Source organism: Dipteris shenzhenensis, chromosome 15, assembly GCF_047967505.1.
Source record: "Dipteris shenzhenensis isolate YYH24624 ecotype China chromosome 15, Dip_SZ_1.0, whole genome shotgun sequence".
In the NCBI taxonomy this organism is placed as follows: Eukaryota; Viridiplantae; Streptophyta; class Polypodiopsida; order Gleicheniales; family Dipteridaceae; genus Dipteris; species Dipteris shenzhenensis.
In genome coordinates, this window is record NC_141610.1 from 7,592,905 (window position 1) to 7,611,919 (window position 19,015).

Here is a 19,015-nt window from a genome sequence, read left to right on the forward strand (position 1 = left end):
CGCTAGCGAAACTACCTTGTATGGCTTGCTTCAATGAGGTTTCTTTGGAAAAACCCTTTCATGTAGATAGGTTGAGAGAGGGTTTTCAATTTCACCCCTTATTAAGTAAAAAGTTGTAAGAAGGATCATAAGGGAATTTTCATAGAGAAATCTACTCTACATTTGGGTTTCTTCAAAAGCCATCCCATTACATTATTTACCATCCCCAAAGATTCATGTGAAGATTTGTGTATGAAATAGGCATAGCATATTTCTAAGTGAGACTATGTTTTCTTCCGATCTATTTTTGCCACATTTTTACATAGTTGGAAGCTTTTTTGCTCCACTCAAACGCTCGGAAGTTTTCGCTTGGAAAATGTCATCCCCAATCCCATTTACCATGCAAGAACTAAACACATAGAAGTCCACTATCACTAAATTAGGGAGAAAGTGATAAGTGGCAAAATCGACTTGAGATATGTGAGGACAGACACCTAATTTGTGGATATCTTTAGCAAGTATTTGGGTAAAGATAAGTTTTATCATTTTAGAGATGCCTTGGGTCTATGTGATGTACAAGCTCATGCTAAACTTGAAGGGGAGACTGTACATGCATAGCTATGTGTATGCATATGAATAGATAGATGTGGATAAGTGGATGACTGGACTTCTTTACAAAAGTGGTGTTAAGAGTCTTTAGAAGTCTCTAGTATAGAGTGAAGAGGAGAGTTGATGTGTGGATTTTGGGCATCCACATAATACAAAAGTGGTTTCCATGAGCCTCTCATGTGTAAGCTTCCTCTTCTTGAATGTTTATCTTGCCAAAGAAGAAGAAGATAAGGCCCAATCACCTCCTAGAAATTTTTATAAAACTCAATAGGCAATCCATCCTCACCAAGGGTTTCACCTCTATGAGATTGATGTTTTCTTCCTTGTTGTCGACTAATGTGTTGTCAACCCTCTTAACTAGAGGGACTTCTTCATTAGCCGTATTTCTTCATATGAGCTTGAGGGTTTCATCTGTCCAACTTGCCTACCCACCACTCTCTAAAGGACACCTTAGTGTCATGGATTACTATTTGACCATGTCTTATAAGGAAATTTTTAACTTTTAGTAGTGCATCCTATGCAAGAGGATCTTGTAGTCTAGCCAGCACCTCTAATGCCTTTATATTATCTTTTGTCCATCCTCTGAGCTTTGATTTTTTCTCTGTCCTTCTTGGATCCCTTAAGGATACTCTGAGTATTTTCTACAACCTTTGCCCCATGATTTTGAGAGAGGCCTATTTTCAGAGAAGGCCTACTCCCAAATTATTGTAATCCTGCATTAATACTCCTTCAGTAAATAAATAGCTTTTAACCAAGATGAGCACCTTTGGCCAAAACTAAAATCACAATGGAGAGAAACAAGCTCGTGATCTGACATGGTAAAAGATGAGTTGTCTGAATCTTCAAAGAGATCATGCTACTCAAGAGCCTCTAAGAGACATAGAATCTATCAAGTCAAGCCTCCCTTCCAAATCCCCCAACTTGATGATTGCACTAAGTAAAGTCGTCCTCTGTCAACTAGCTTCAGACGATAGTCTTTAATATCTGCCAAAGACTCTAGTGTAGAACCTCTTATCACTGTCCCCTTTTCAATCCAAGGGCAAAACAATTTCCTTCTGCACATCAAGAGAATCCTACGACGACTTTTTGTTTATAGCATAGTTGGGGGTGGATATAGAGATGATTGAAAATTCCTGATTGTTCATTAAACATTTGACCATGATCCATCTAATCTGGGCATCAGAAACAACTTGAAGTATACTGCATTATAGTGTGAAAGAAAAACGATTGTAGTGCCTCCCTTCCCTTCATCATGAGAAGTGTAATACTAATTTGTCCTCCTGTCTATAGTTTTAAGAGAGGCGTCTGTTGCGAGCTTATCATTTGCATGTCAATGCATGGAATGGTAGTCTTCCCCTCCATTTTGTTGATGATAAGCTGATGGTGGTGGCTTGGTGTACCAATCCCTTGGCCACAGGCCCATATTGATAGGTAGGGCAAGAAGGAGCACATGATCTCGAGAGAATGGAGAAGAATCCCCCCCATTGCTTCTGACCTATGAATGAGTAAGTGGGACATGGCACCCCTCTTCCACCTTGGACCCCTAACAACCTGTATCCATTTTGCTAAGGAGGCAAGATGTCTTCTTTGGAAGCAATCGAGGAGAAAGTTCATCGGGCTTTGTCTTTTGCAAGAATGGGGAAATTAGAGTCGTCTCCCAGTGCCAAGTCCTCATTAAAAAGGGAGAAAGGCAACACCCCTTTCCCCTCACCCTGTCCAATTTGGTTTTTAAATGAAACTTTTTTGATTGCATGGTTAACTCAAATCTATTCACTAATATATCCCAAGTAGCTTGAGATGAGTGAGCATGTCTTTCCAAAGGTATTATGCTTTGATGTTGAACTTGGAAATATTCAAGGCATATTAGAGAATTAAAAGGAAGTGCATGATCGTTCAATATGAACACATATGTGTTTTTCCAGGCTTAAAAATAGGCATTCCTAGGTAGGTGAAGGAGATGGAGAAGACTATAGGATTGAGAGTTTTTAGAATGATGGTGGCGAGTATTGAAAAATTGGAGAGATTGAGGGACATTCAAGAGGATAATATGAAGCAAGCCTTAAGAAGTTATACAACAAAAAAATCCAGTTAGGCTCTCATTTGTGGTAGCCTTACATGAGGGAGAGAAGTTATATGGATTACATAGCCAAAAGGATCATGTTAAATTTGGTTTCCAAGTTTCCCAAGAGGGCCCCTACAGGGGATGATAGGGTAAGCTGTTCCCTGACTTCAAAATTACTTTCAACTATGAGTCCTAGTTAGGATTGAATTGATTGCATGGTTAGAGCTTAAAATCATAGAAGCCAAAGCTTAGAATGGTGCTACCATCAACAAGGCATTTTTATAGTTCTATTTGAGAAGAAAGAACATGTAACCTTTTTTGACGTGTTGGGGATTTCACTATATGAGAACCACATATGACATGTGCATATAACGACCATTTCAAAATACTCTTATCTACATAATTTTTTAGCCTCTAAACACTATCCCTTAGTTAAAATTTTATAGCATAGAATCATGTCCTTTGTATTGAGTTGATACAAATTATGTATGTATATTATCTTCAACTTGGTTTGAAAATAAAACCCCTTACATGTGCTATCTTACATATCCCACAATGAACTCCTTGGTTTGACATATGGGTGCCAATTTTTCCACTATTTTTTATCAAGCCATGGGACCCCCTATAACTTCCCAATTTGGGTAGAATTTGTGGGGATCTACGGATAGTATGATAGCATTTGGGGAAGTTGGTTTCCCAATTAGGGCCTACATTTTTCCCATGAGATAGCCCTATGAGAAATTGTTGGAGCAAGCATGGAAGCATGATGGAGGTAGACAAGAGGTAGAGACAATGGCACAAGTATGAAGGCAATGAGCAATTGATTCATTCATAGAATGGAGAACATATAAGCAACTATCCATGAGTAAGTGGGATCTAGATCCACAATTATCTCAATCAGGAAGACGACCAATGTCTCCTAGAATCTCTCAATCACACACCACACTCCTATATTCACTCAATCACACCTATTGATTGACACATCATCAGTCACACCTAACTTAGGCACACCTACACACACACACATGTTCACACACTCACTCACATGATCACTCACCAGAATGTCATAGTGCGGCCCAAAAATAGTTCCACAATCACCTACACTCAATCATGCATCGACCTAACTTTCTTTATACATGCACCAAATAAGTGATGCTCCTATACATCCCATGCTCTACATAATACCAGGTTTTTATTCTAATGGTTGACTAACCTATAGATATTTTGACAAAGCCTGTTCATATCTCATCATCTGTTTAGCCTCTTCCTAGCTAGATTCCCTTGTTACCTCTACCTTTAGAGACAATATTATATAGACTAGGAGATTCCACTAAAGGCTACTCAATCCTCTACTTCTTTTTAGCATGGTATTTTTTTGTTTAATGCTTTGAAATTTATTCTCCCCACATGTGGGATTTATGTAGGGGACTATGGCCTTTTGATGGTTAGACACCTATACTTTGGGAGCTAAAGATTGTCCCTGATCCTAATAAACCTAAGAATTAAGACCACTATTAGATATCTATGACTTATCCTCTTGAGATTCCTTAGCCCTTTCCTAAACATAGGGCTCTTTTGCAAAATTCCCTGATTGATTGTGTTATTGCATGCACCAAAAATCATTTCTAACTGTAGGGATTTTGCATGATTTCCCCACCTAATTCTAGAACAAACAATTCAAGAGGATTACAAAGGTACCCTAAGTAATTCATAGCTTGTTTATAGCATTTCTGAAGGACAATCTATAAAAAATGAAGACTGTAGCATTCTCATACAAGTTGGTGATTTTGAGGCCTTTGGGGAATAGCTAGAGAGAGTATGAATCCTGTGCACAACTAGAGGCATTATAATTTGTGTGCAATGCAATGAGACCACATTGTAGGAATAAGAATGACATTGGTATGAGTAGACAAGGTGACAAGATGAATAGATGAACAAAGGGCATAGAGAGCAAGAAGTAGCATTCTGTATGGTCCGAGTCATAGCCATTACATTACATACAAACTATTTCTACTTGGATAGCTTGTGCACTATGTGCAATGAGTTCATGAATGGGTTTGATACTTGTGTTTCACATTTAAGGAATTATCTTTCAATTAAATAGGTGTGATGGTATAGAAAATAATAGTCTAAGACATATATGCTCTTTTATGCCTATGTATAAGTAATCATTATTTGCTAAACTAAGTCATGCAATGCCAAATCATCCACGTGTGGTGACAAGTGACTCCTAGTCACCCACGTTTGTCCACACCCTATTTATCATCAATAGAAAATAGGGAAGTGGCTAGCAACAATCAAAATTACAACCATGGTGGCCCATCTAAAACATCATGATGAATGTAATCAAATGGTATCAAACCTCAATAAATCAAAATCTGATCCATATATGCAATGATGGGAGATATTTAAAATTAATCAAAGCTGGAATGTTTGCCTAGAATTACCACCCATCAAACTCAATCACCACATCCCTAGATGGGCCTGTGGAAATTGTAGCTATAGTTTGAATTATCATCACAATGCAATTGCGATTTGAATCATATCCACCTTCTCAAGTTGATGCCATTAGGCCATGATGGCATCATGGATCACTAAAACTAAAGAACATGCCATCCAGGCAACCATTGCTGTGGTAAGGCTTCTTGACATGCATGCTAGCATGGTGGCCCTATTTCTACTTAATTGCATGAAAGATACCTAACGTGCATGCCATCACAATGGCCCTTCACTCTACTTAATTGCATGCATATGCCATAAACGCAACTAGCACAATGGTGAGGATTCCTAACGTGCATGCTAGTGTGATGGTCCTTCACTCTACTAAATTACATGCATCTGCCATCAAAGAAACCAACATGCTCATGAGGATGCCTAACATTCATGCCAACATGGGGCCCATCATGTGACTTAATCACATGCAATCCAATGTTTTTTAGCATTTCCTCTGGACCTTCTCCCTTGCATACTCCAACACTTAGCCATCTTGAACTTCCTACAACACTCTATCCCCTCTTACTATTGGCCTTACTCCCTTTTACACTCCCTAGCACTCAGCTACATTAAACTTCTTGCAAGTTATATCCCCTCTTCCTCTCAACCTTACTCCCTTGCACACTCCATAGCACTCAGCCCCATCTTAAACTTCCTACAACTAGTGTCTCCTCTAATAATGGATTCCTTTGGACAATTGGTTTCCAAACTCACCATCCACCCCTTCCCAATGAATCCCTCTTCATCTAGCTCCTCCAATAGTCTTTAAATCCACAATACTCACCTTGTAACTCCTCCCCCAATATTTAAATGGTGACACAAAAACCCATCATGTTCCATTTCTCTACATATAATCTATAGAATCCCAAAATACATGCTCTTATCCAATTCACCAAGATGAAAAGGAAGTGATGGAGGGATATTCTTTTTGTGCCAAGATAGATAGGTGAGACTGGTAAAAGAATAATTGAAGATGCACTTGGTGTATATGGAGGCAAGAATGCAAGCTTCTTTCATGGAGAAGAAATGGAAGCAAAAGGACCTTTTAGAATTATTGCCTAAAGCTAGTAAAAATTGTGGAGTCAAGATTTTTGACTTGCCACAAAATGTTCAAGCTGTTTTGAAGGAGACAAGATAATTCTTTTTTTATACAAGAGGAACCTTAAAGTTTTGGTAGATTCAAGTAGTAGTAGAGAAATTGAAGGGACATCTGATATTCTCAAAGGTGATCATGAAGAGCATGCTAAACAACATGAGGGATGTGAAAGAGAGAAAACTAGATAAACACATTACGCCATCTCAGTTGGACTACATTTGGTGCAAAACTATTGGATTAGGAAGCTTGTGAAGGTAGAATGGAATGCCAACAATGCAAAAATGATAGTGCATTATGAGATATTCCTCAAGGTGGATGCAGAGGACAAGGTAGACGATGCACAAGCCATGCTAGAGGAAGCACAAGCAAAGGCCTCACAATCACTGGAGAAAGATGAGGCCGTTGAGACCCAAGCAAGAGAAGTTAAAAAAATGTACAAGAAGAAGGAGAGATCCATGTCAAGTTTCTACATCGATAGATTGTCGACATTAGAGAGGATGAGAAGGCTGAGCTAGAAAAGATGAAAGAACAACTTATAGCCCAAGGAGCAAAAAGGAGGTTCTTTACAAACAACTCTACAACATGCAAAACAGATTTTACATTGAGAAATACAATTTTATAGACTAGTTAAAAGGGGAAAAAAAACAAACCAAAGGAGAATAAAAGGAGTTTCTTTTAAAAAAACACTATAACATGCAAACCGAATTGATATTGAGAAATACAATTTTATAGACTAGCTAAAAGAGAAAAATAAACAAGCCAAAGGACTAATATAGGGGTTGCAAGAGAGTGTAAAATTGAGGAAGGATGCAAATCTAGTAGAGAGTATCCAAGGGGGACCATAAAATAAGAATGAGAATGTATAATATTACCAAGATAAGAATAATTTTCTACTATTGTATTACAATGCCACTTTGTAGGAGCCCCCCATGGCACTTGAAAGTTTGGTGTTTGGAGAGACATTCTTCTGTCCATTTGAATAGCATAAGAGTATTTTGAAAGGCCGTAGTTTGAATAGCATAAGAGTAGCACCCTCATTTAATACATAACTGACAAGCACCCTCAGACTATAGTCTCGGCTCTCGGCACATCGTGGATGATATGATGTAATTCTTGGCTTGGCTTTATAAATTGTTGGGGACGTTGTGTACATGCCAATTATGTACTATTGATATTAGTAGAGCTTATGGTCTTCACAATAGTTCCATCATGGCTTATAGAATCATAAATGGGATATGTTCTAAAAAATAGATTTTGCTAGACGTGCTGCCATATCAGGTAGATGATCAATCAAGGTGAATGGTCTTACTTGATAAGGAAGAGTAGAGATGCTCGAGCTCTTGAGCTTGTAGCTATTTGTGTGATTCTCTAGTCTATGATGTGAATCCTCCCATTTCGTGAGGCACTATAATTTTGCCAACTTTCATTTTGAGAATCATCTATTGCAGGCTTTGTCTTATATAGTGTTTTAGATAATGTTATGTGGTGATTGATCTACCCTAGTCATTTTAACTACTCACCCTTGGGTTTCCAAAGGGAGCCACAAAGGGTATATGAACATGGCATGTCTTATTTTTCCACCCCTTACTAATGGGAATACCACTGCAAGCTTATTTGATTCTTAAACTCATAATTAAGGTAACCTCCTAGAGATTCTTTAAGAAAGATATACATTTGGGGTCATTTGATCTATTATGTGACAAAAAATTCTTATAAACTGGCCTAGGTAAATTAGACCATATAAAGGCATAAAAGATTTTATTCGGAATTGTCGATATTGTACACACCTTCAATGACAGGAATTATCAAGAATTGTTTTTTTTTTTTTGGGTGTGTGTGTGTGTGTTTAGATTTAGTAGTACCATCAATAAGTGATCCATTCAATTAATCCTATCATTAGGATAAAAAGTTATTTATGAGACAAGGACAAAAATATTTGAGTCATTTAAGTTGAGAATTGCTTTAAAAAATAGAGTTTGCAAAACAAACTAAACAAGAAAATTGAGAATTCATAATAATATTGAGTTTAAAAAAGGAACATAAGAATGGAACAAGGTGTCAAAATCCATCAGGTAGTCCAGGTTTTGAGGTTAGGGTTCACTTACCTTACACCATCCAAATAAGCCATATGTTAGAACAATATAGCTTAATTTGGGAAGACAAGTAACACCTATGCTCCTTGGCTTGTTGTCGCTTTACCTAAGAACAAAAACATCCCTTTAGATTCTAAAGTGCCAAAACAAGGGGGCTAGTCCACACCTAAGAGTTTAAAATAATGACATTCTTAAGAGGGTAAACCACGTTCTTTAGTTGTAAAAATAAGCTAGAGAAACAAAGGGAGATTGGGGGGTAGTGCATGCCCCATGGTAAAATCCTAACCCCTCATGACTAAGGGGTGTTGTACACCTTGAAGTGAGGGAAAAGATGAAGGGGGGTTATTCCACACCCTAAAGGGGAACATGACATAGGAGTAATTGGTGTGAAATATTGCTTGTAGAAATATAATTCAAGTTTCACCAAGAAAAATGAGATTTGAACCCGTTACTTCTGTGTGACAAACTAGCACTCCAACAAACTAGGCTATTTTTCCAAACCTCATGAATCATCATAGATTCTTCAACAGGATATTTCCACCTGGCATGACTATGCCAGCAGAGATCTGAAGGTTGAAACTATATCTTCTGCCTGAATAAGGCTTTTGAGGAAAATGAAGTGAGTAGCCATCGTGGCAGGCCAGTATTGCACCAAGAGGGCGCTAAGCTCCCCGCTTTGCACCTAAAAGAGGTGGAAATAGGAAGGTTGGTCAACCCATGGTCTTGTCGCATTTGATTGCTGCTCGCCTAACACTTTTCAATTCAATTGGAAGATCCATGGATTTCATTACCACCTAGTAGTTTGAGTTGTCCCATAAACCAAGAAAACGTTTCTTGATAGTGCACCTTCTTTTTCTTCAGTTTCCAAGAAAGAAAGAATTGTTCATTTTTCACGTTCTCTGTGAACCTTGCCTCCATCTGTCGAGCTTTTAGTGTTCTACACCTGCGATGTAGAACAAAGGAGAAATTACAGGTGTGGATGAATTACAAAGTGCCTGTTGCACTCGTGTAGCCAATGGAGCTGCAATGAAGCTTTGTTAGAAGAAAGTGGCGGGTAGCCCTCCATGACACAAAGTGAATGGTTTCCTACCACTTTCCCCCATCTCATTCGATTGTGATAATATTTTATTCATCTTTTACTTCCTTGTCATTTGGATAAAGTGTGCTTGCTCCTTCTACCCCTTCCAGGATTCTCATGGTTGTACCACCATCAATCAAATTAGTGGATTTGGAAACCATAGGCCGGATTCAATTCATAATTATAGGTTTGGTTTGGAGAACCAAACTTGGGTAATAACAAACTTGAACTACTGACTCTCTCAGCGTAAATGAGCCACTCTACCAACTGAGCTAATTACACTCTACTATAACGGGCTCATAGCCCTCCCTTTCCTTCTACGTTGCCTACTACCAGCCCCATATCAAGTTATCAAGTCCCCCCTTGGCCAAGGTCCTCTTGTCCCCTTGGCCCTCTTGCTTGGAATTCCCTAATCATCAACTACCAAAGAGCAGACCATGAGTGGTGCATTTCTTGGTCGTATTCTTCCATTGATCTCTCGACACTTTATCTTACTACATATCTCTACCAATAATAATCAATCATTTTGTGCCCTAAGCCACTATGCCATTGAGATGCATCCATCCCTTGGCCTTTTAATTAGATCAAAGTGGTGGATAAGTGGCCTAGCTTCTGGTTGAAGAAGAGGGATGTGAGATTCCCTTCCCCGATTCCCAAGAAAAACGGTGTGCAGGGCCCAAAACACACTTCAAAAAGAGAGAACCCTCAAACCAAAGCATACAAAAGTGCTTCTCCAGAGATAAAGCACCGAATTGTTGGGTGTCCTATTAGGGAACCAACAAATACCCCCGTTTCCAAAACAAGAAATGGCAAAAATGGAGAAATGGCCAAATCTTAGGCAAAGGGAAGGAAAATATTTTGGAATTGACCGTCCTTCCCTCCCGTCCAGCACAAGGGATGGAGGATCTTAAAGCTCGCCCCTCGAAAAGGATATCCCAAGGACGAACCACCTCTAGTTTGTTGTAATGTCCTGGATGTAGCCAAGAGGGGTTCCCTTAGCCACCCGAACTTGTACGACAAGGGAAAATAAGAATGGGCAGTCCTGAGGCCCTTTTTTTTCAACAGAAAGGAACCTTCTATTAATGCTTGAAAGATTTCATACAAGACAACAATCCCGAAGGTGCTGAGTATGAAAAAACCAAAAAAGGCTGAAAGAAAAGCTGGCCTATTCTAGAGAAGCCAAGCTCACTGCTTAGGGGATCTCTGGAACTGGGGCTAACAGCCAAGTGGGGGGACTATATAGCCAGCGAATCCCTTGCAAAGTGAAGATGTAGAAAACACCTGCAGGCCAAGCCTTGCAGAAACGAGCACACCTCTCAATAGTCGCGCAAGAGCCTAGAGTCCCGCGCTCCCAGGTGGATCGTAGAGTGTAAATGATATCCTGCTAGATGGCAACCAAGGTAGCCGATGGTAGAACTAGGTGCTCCCCCATCACAAGACTGCACCGAGCCACCCAAATGTTCCAAGCCATGATGCTGGCTACCACCTCCCAAACATTGTCCTCCCTAGGAGAAGGAGGAGCTAGGGTGACAAGGGGGACTGCCTTATGGAGTGCAATCCTCTGAATGCTCTAACCCTGTATCTGGTAGGCTAGGGACATCTCATCAATCTGAAACACGTGTCCTCCCTCTGTCAACCAAGCCACCATCCCCCAAGTGTAATCTCTGTATATACTATGCATGTGTGTCATGATCCTGAGAGCTCTCATCCAGATCCTTGTTGCGCTACGACAGCTCCATAGGTAGTGTGGGATAGTCTCCAAGACACCATCTGAGCAGCAGTGGCACTGCCCCTCCACTCGCATCTGCTCCAACCATGGGTCGATGGGCAAGCCTTCGTGGACTGCCAGCCAAGAGAAGTATGAAATCTTCCTCGGCCGCAAGCTGGACCACAACCGCATCCAAAACCTGGAGCGAACATCCCAGGGCACTCTCTGTGTCACCCAGTGTCTTTCCCTCGAGGGAGTCCACCTCGACGAGTCCATCTGAAGTCTCTTGCCAATCCATGTGGTGTAGGAAAAGAAAGGCACCTCATCTGTCACCTCAGCTAGGCCGCCCCTAGAGGGCCAGAACCACTCCCTCGGGTCCCACTGGACCTCCCTCAAGGGTCTACCCTCCCATAGCCAGAGGTGCCATCGAGAGGTGTCCTGCTCTAAGATAGTGGGATCAATGTGCCACTCCTTCCCCAAGCGTCCTATCACTCTGATCATCTGCCAGTGTGTCCATTAAGACTCCCATCCATCTCAGGGTCACTCCCAGTGAGGGGCTGAACCAGGCCTCTAAGTCCCACATGGAAGAAGCCGAGGTGCATGTTGCCGCGCTGCATCAAAATCCTCAAGGGAACACCAATACGAGAAAACTGCACCAACCATCTGATGTCTCTCCAAATGCGAAGTCCTTCCCACCAGGACTCAGGAATGGCTAACTCGATCTCGCTCATCCGTTGCCCTGCCCCTCTCAGATGCGCTATGGCATCAAGCCTCACCTCTGCCTCCATAGGTAGTCTGCTCCAGCGACCAAAAGACCCTGCTAGACCATTGTCCCACTGTGCCTAGCCAATGTGAGTCCGTTGCCCAAGCATACGCCCCTCTTGATCTCTGACCTCTGCATGCCACATAAGGGGCTGGCGCTCAAACTCCTCTCTGCATATGGGCGAAGCACGGATGAGGCCCCCTACTAGTCTCTACCAAACCCTGTGGAGGCTCCTCATCAAGGGGGAGCCCTTTCCCATAAGGGGGGCCTCTGAGAAGATCCATCTATGTGAAGGCTGCCACTGTCCCCTAGTGCGTGGGATGTTCCTCAGAAGACCTCTCTGTAAGAGGAGCTTCCAAGACTCGGCACCTGGGGTGAGGCCACGAACCACCAACTTGCTCAGAAGGGCCCTGCTCTGCATCTCCAGATCAATGATACCCAAGCCTCCTAGTGCCTGCAGCATGATCACCGTCTACCAAGCTACTCGGGCCCTAGTGTTCCTCGTGTCATCTGAACATGCCAGAGGAAGTTCCGTACCAACCGTCGGAGCTGCCCAATGCATCCTCTGTGAAAGCACCAACATGAGGCAATATACCAAGCAGTCGCAAGAAGGACCTGGTTTGCCACTAAGGCGCGACCTACGAGGGAGAGTTTGGTCGAGCTCCAATAGAGAAGCTTGCACCGAACACTCTCAAGGACTAGGGCAATCTGCTGCTCTGTTGTGATGTCAATACATCTGAGGTATCTCGCTGTCTGGCCCCGCGGTATCCATCTGAAACCAAAGTCACTCCCCCACTTACGAATCTCCTGTGTCTCCTCAAAGCCCGTGAAGAAGCCTATGGATTTCGTCCAGTTAATCCGCGCCCCCGAGGCCTCACAATAGATAGCCAAGGCACCTCTTACTCTCTCTAGACTGGCTGAGGTGCCCTCAACATACAAGGCCGTGTCATCTGCAAACTCCGAGTCAAGGAGCTCCTCCTCTTGTCTGATTGGGAGCCTCAACCCTGAGACCCGCCACCTGTGATCTCAAGTAGTATCCCAGAGCCTCCGCTACAAACAAGAAGAGGAAGGAGGCTAGTGGGCAGCCTTGGTGGACCGAGTGAGAGAGAGGAAAGGCCTCGCATGTGTGTCCTCCGATAATCATCTGAGTAGAGCTCCCTGCGTATAGCGCTAAAACTCCTTTGACTCATCGGTCTAAGAAACCCAATCTCCTCATAGTGCCCTCGAGGAAAGACCACTCCACCCTGTCGTAGGCCTTCTCGAAGTCCAGGAGAAGGATGGCCAGTGGCTGTGACTCCTCCCTGGACCAATCCACTGCCTCCCACAACGTGAAGATGTTGTCTAGGATGCTGCGCTCCTGGACAAACCCAGTCTCTGTGTCATGGATTATGTCGGTATGATGAGGTCGTAACCACAAACTCAAGACCTTGGCGAGGAGCAGTATCAAGAAAAGTGATCGGCCTCCACTGTCAGATATCTAACCTATCTCCCCCTTTCGGGATCAAACAAATCCACCCCCTGCGCAAGGACTGAGGGAGAAGGCCTATGTCGAAAATCTCCTGGCAATCTAAACGAAAGGGGATGGAGATAATCTCCCGGAAGTTCCAGAAGAAGGCCGGAGTCAAGCCATCCTCCCCCGGGCATTTCTGGGTCGGGAGAGCCTTGAGGGCTTCCTAGAGCTCCTCATCTGTGAAAGGCTCCTCAAGTCTGCTGCATAGGTCCCGCGAGACTATTGTCGGAACGTGATCCCAAACTAGCTCTCGGGCCACAAGACCAGCTGGGGTCATCCTCTCTGTCTGAAAGAGCTGGCTATAAAAATTGGTGGTCATGTCAAGAATCTACTATGGGTCAGTGTGCATGATGCCCTGCGAGTCCCGGAGATGCTGTAGCTATGTGCCGATCGATCGGGGCCCAGTGGTCTGAAAGAACTACTTCACCATCCTATCCCCCTGCTGTACCCATTGGGCTCGGGAATAATGATAGGAGAACTCAGCCCATCGTAGTTCCGTGTCCTGAAGCTCGAGACGAGCGCTCTCCAATCTATCACTAAGCCATTGAGACACTGGGTCCTACTCCCTGAGCCTCTCAATGGAGGTGAGGTCTCTCCTCAACGCCCGCTCGCACTCCTAAAGGATCCTCCTCTGCCTGAGGGCACGAGCTTGCAACTCCACACTGCTCCTCTGAACCGCATCGGCAACCCATGCCCAGCCCTAACTCGGTGCCATATCTGAGTGCTCCCAAGACTGAGGCCCATTTGTCCTTGGTTACCTCTAGTAGGGCCCCATCGAACCATGTAATAGCTGGCCATTATATATCTTTCTAGACCTTCCCAGCACTATGTGTCCCATATCCACTTATATGCTACTTGTCCAGGGTAAAGAAACGCAACCTCTTCATATCGAGCTAGGCAATCAAAAGAAAAGGGATTTGAACCCTTAAGCTTTGGTTTCCGAGACCATTGTTCTACCATTCTTGGTACCATAGGAACTATTCTCTAGAAGTGGAAGAAAAAGGTCAAATCAATTGTGGCTCCATAATACTATGCAAATTTATAGATCAATACAAATTTCTCTATTTTCATGATTGACTAGCACAAATAACAATAAGCTGATTTCACAATAATTCTAGTCCAATCGAGGAAAGATCATTTGAGAAATAATCCTAGGAAAGATCACATTCTATATGTTTTTCTCTCGCTGTATCAGCAGAAGGCTAAGCCAGAAGCTTGCCGATTTCTATGATTCTACTTCTAGTGCTTTCTAACTTGCAAGCAATGGAAAAGCAAAGAAATCTTCTAGCAAGGGCTTCCTCTACACCCGCGACTTCCCCTACATCCCTGGCTTCCTCTATATGAGTGACTTCCTCGATTCTACCTAAGGGTTTTTCTATGCATGTGCAATCCCCTGCTAATGGGTATAGTAACTCTGCATCTAGGGGCAGTAATTTTAAGAGCAATCCAAAATCCCAATAAGTGTCAAATGGCTCAAGCATAAACACCGTCCATGGGCATATGCATCAACAATATCTCATCCAAGAGAGCATAACACTATCAGTGCATCACCTGCAATGTATCAAATGGTTGTCCCTCAGCATAAAATAACATCCATGTGCAAAGCGTCCATAAAAAATAGCATCCCACAAGGCAATCCGAGCCTATCAACGCATCCAATAAGGATCGCAATGCATCCAAATGGCCTATGAATCATTCACTGCAACCCAATGCACACCACGAATGAGCGCACATGGCTCAAACTACAACCAGAGTGATCTGCATAAGGTATGCTCAAGAAATCATTCCCACGGCAATGATCGCTACTGAAAATAGAACCTGAGATGCCTTAAAACATGGGCGCCATTGCATAATCGGACTCAGCAAGACAATCTGCAAATATCTCTCTTCTGTTGAAACTCCAAAATCCCAACCAATGAGTGAGAATAGGAATGGAATGGTAGAGAATGGCTAGTACTGGATCAATGCATTGATGACTAAAGGAAAGTTGGATAGCTGAAGATTGTGGCATGAAGGGTTCGGTCATGTTAACTATGGTACTTATTTAGAAATGCAAAAAGACTGGAATGTCGGATGGATTTTCACCAATAATAGGCATAAGGGCCTCTGTGAAGCTTGCATGGAATGCTAGGAACCTTTCCCAAAGGGGGCCACATTCATGGCCGAAGCTCCAACTAGAGTTGGTGCACTTTTGACATTTGACTCAAATTTTGCAATCCATTCTGAGGCATTTTGTGAAGTACTTTCAAATTGTCTCTCTCAAGTTTAGTGTTTTGTAAGGTTTATCTTGTGGACACACAGTCAAAAATTTTGATCTACAACGTTCCTTTCTCCTCTCTAGATTCTTGAGTGGCACACATCTTAACCATCTAAGATCTAGTATATTCTGCTGTGTGAGAATACTAGCCACAAAGGATGGATTTCTACCATGGGATCAGAGCTACGGTTGCATATTTGGAGACCTGCAGCCATGGTGTGCTTGGAAGTGAGATCCCTCAGCCTAGGGCTGTGTTGGAGGTGGAGATTTGAAGCCAAGAGATGAATGCCTTGGTGATCAAGCCATCCAAGAGATTAACTCCGATGAAAGGAACTTCTGATCAGTGAGGTGTGACAAGAAGGTTAGTGTTTGTGTAAGAATTATCCTTGAAGTAAAACTCCACAGGTGCAGATGGGGGACCTTGAAGATACCAAATTTTGGTGTGATAGGGATGCTAGATGGGACAAATTATCCAATCTAGGAGATCAAGATCAGGAGCCACATAGTTGCACATGCTTTATGAGATATAACTGAAGGAAGAGATACAACACAGTGAACATAAAGGATGTGATAGGAAAGGCAACCAAGGTAGTAGGTCCAGATGATGTAGAGGAATGGATGACGAGCCATTGGCAATAATCACCGAGACGACGGTAGATTTGGTGCTTCTGCACATTTAACCGACAGAGACCTCGCATAAGGCATGGACAAAATCCTAAAAGGCTTGTATGAGATGGCAAATAACGATCGCATCGTAGTGCTCCAAAATCCATTGTCCGCGCTGGACATGAAAGAAGGTGAATGGTGACCGATCATCTAGTCAAAGTAAAAGTCTTGTAGGATAGTATGGCTGCTATAGGTCATAAGGTGGACAACAATAAGTTGGTCATGCTCATTTTGAGCAAACCACCAAGGAGCTTCAACAGGTTAGTGACAACTCTGACAACCGGAGAGAGATCAAGGCCATTGACCTTCGAGGAGCTTGGTCTCTTTTTGGTCCAAGAGGAAGAAAGTAGAAGCTGCCTGAGGATGATGTGAGCGGTGAGAGAGCGTTCAACGTCACTAAAATAAAGGAAGAGCAAGCCGAATAAGAAAAAGGACACTTTTGAGGACAAAACTCGTTTGACGGAGAAAGTAAGAAGAAGAATTGCTACTATTGTGATCTTCCTGGACATATGGCAAGAGATTGCCAAGAAGAAAAAGGCTGATCAAAAGAAGGAGCACGAAGAAAAGTCTAAGGGAGACGAATAGGAAAAAGATTCAGCTCATATTGTTGAAGGTGAGTTGTTCTTGGTGGGTACACCATGTAGCACCTTGACAGGATGCATAGATTAGGTATGACAGTGGTCATGTCTAATATAGAGGAATGGTCAAGAAATCCAAGGTCCCCAGAAGAAGATGAGGACAATGTATGTTGCTCAAAGCATGCTGAGGACGTTGTTGTATTTGTCATAAAGGATAAGAGAGATGATGACCACTCTGAGATGGATGTTGAGGTAGAAACTTGCACTGACTCGAGTATTGGCTCCGGAACTCATGTGTGCTGAAGGGACTCCGAGGGAGTACTTCATGAGGTACTATATTGTTTTGATAGCAAGCAACAAAGCCATGGGTATATGTAATAATTACAATAGTATGCTTGGCACTCAATGCTTGTTAGAATGAAAGGTGAAAACCTTTCAGATAGGTATAGGAGGAGCTTTCTTGACCGAGGCACTTGAAAGCCCTTGGTTGGTTGGTGAATCATTTTTGGTACGGATAGCTCTACGGAGCAATTACTTTCAATTGATACTAATGATGAAGACTTCTCAAGGAGGACCAGAGGCATCTACAGATAGAGCACTGCAGCACCTTGGTGGTCTCAGGGCTTGAACATAAGAAAAGCTCACTTAGAGCTTGTGTCTGGAGACAGCATGGAGTGATTTCAATGTTTCTGGAAGTATGTTGTGACTCTACCCAGAGATTGTACTTGAGCTGGAAGGTGTACCAGGCATATTCGTGACGATTGTACTTGAGCTGGAAGGTGTACCAGGCATGTTCGTGACAACATATGATAGTGCCATTGGAGGATAGTGCTTGATTGTACCTATATAACGACTTGGTGGTTGATTTGCAAGGAGCTGGACATTTAGCTTAACAGGATGTTGGTATCGGGACTTGAGGTCAACACATTTCTCAAGGAGGATGTATGTCTTCGGGGACATTGAGAGCTCACAGTGTAACAATGAGAGTGGGTGTTGGCCAATTGTAAGCCCTCTAATGAGGAGAGCATGGGGACATAGTACCAAGGTAGATTTGGGGGGTTTGAGAGACTGCTGTGTGGGCATCAAATATGGATGCCACATGGGCATATCAAGGTGGAAAGACAGCTTGGAAGATGGCCAAGCAAATGCAAGGACATCAGCACATACCTGGAGCAGTAGAGAACATTCTTGACCAGGTAATTGGAGCTGTAAGGTGCATGGCAATGGGCTGCAGACCGCCGCAGCAGCAAAAGATAAGAACGGGAGCAGGTCAAGACACACAAGCAGGGTGTCACAGGGCAGAAAGGAGTCACCTACAGCAGGGCTGCCAGGGCAAGTTGGCACCTGTTTTGGAGCAGGTGGAGTCAGCATGTGCAGATTTGGGTAGGCCAGAAGTGTGCAACCAGAAGGACTTCCACACGGCAGTTTGGCAGCAGTCCTAGGACAGGCGGGGACTGCAGAAACTACCTATTTATGGGCTGGAGCAAGGAAGCAGGCTCACAGACTGGGTTGGCCCAGTCTAGAGCGTTTTGGTTGGGTGGTGGGCTGGCAGACTGGGTTGGCTGGTCCACAGAACAGGTCGGCCAACGAATTGGGTTTCCATCCCGCTATATAAAGGCCCCAGCCTTGGGGTCACATTATCCACTTAATCCATGGTTTGTCCTCATCTCAAGCTGTCCAGGAGTTCAGCAGGGAGGTCAACACTCACAGGAGGTGATCCATAGCAGCAAGAAAGGACACCGGTGGATCACATGTGACGATTGGAAGCTATCCTCACATTCACCCTGATTCATAGCTCTGCTGCCACTCTCCGCTCTCTTTTTACCACCGCACCCCCTCAAAAAAGGGCGCAAGCGATCACCAGAGCTCCCCTTCGTAGAAAAGGCTCAAAAGGTATCCTCCATCCACCCCGTAGATGGCTCTCCGTCTTCCATGCGTGAGTTCGTGGTAGCATGTAATCCTCTGCCTGCAGTCGTGATCTCCTGCACTCCTAGGACTTTAACTAACGACACTCACACAAGGGCGGAGAAGAATAACTGTGTTGGGCTTAGGAACTTTGTCCGGCTCTGATACCAGTGTCATGAAATGAAAGAGGACTCTCTTCTCAAATAACCACCCAGCCA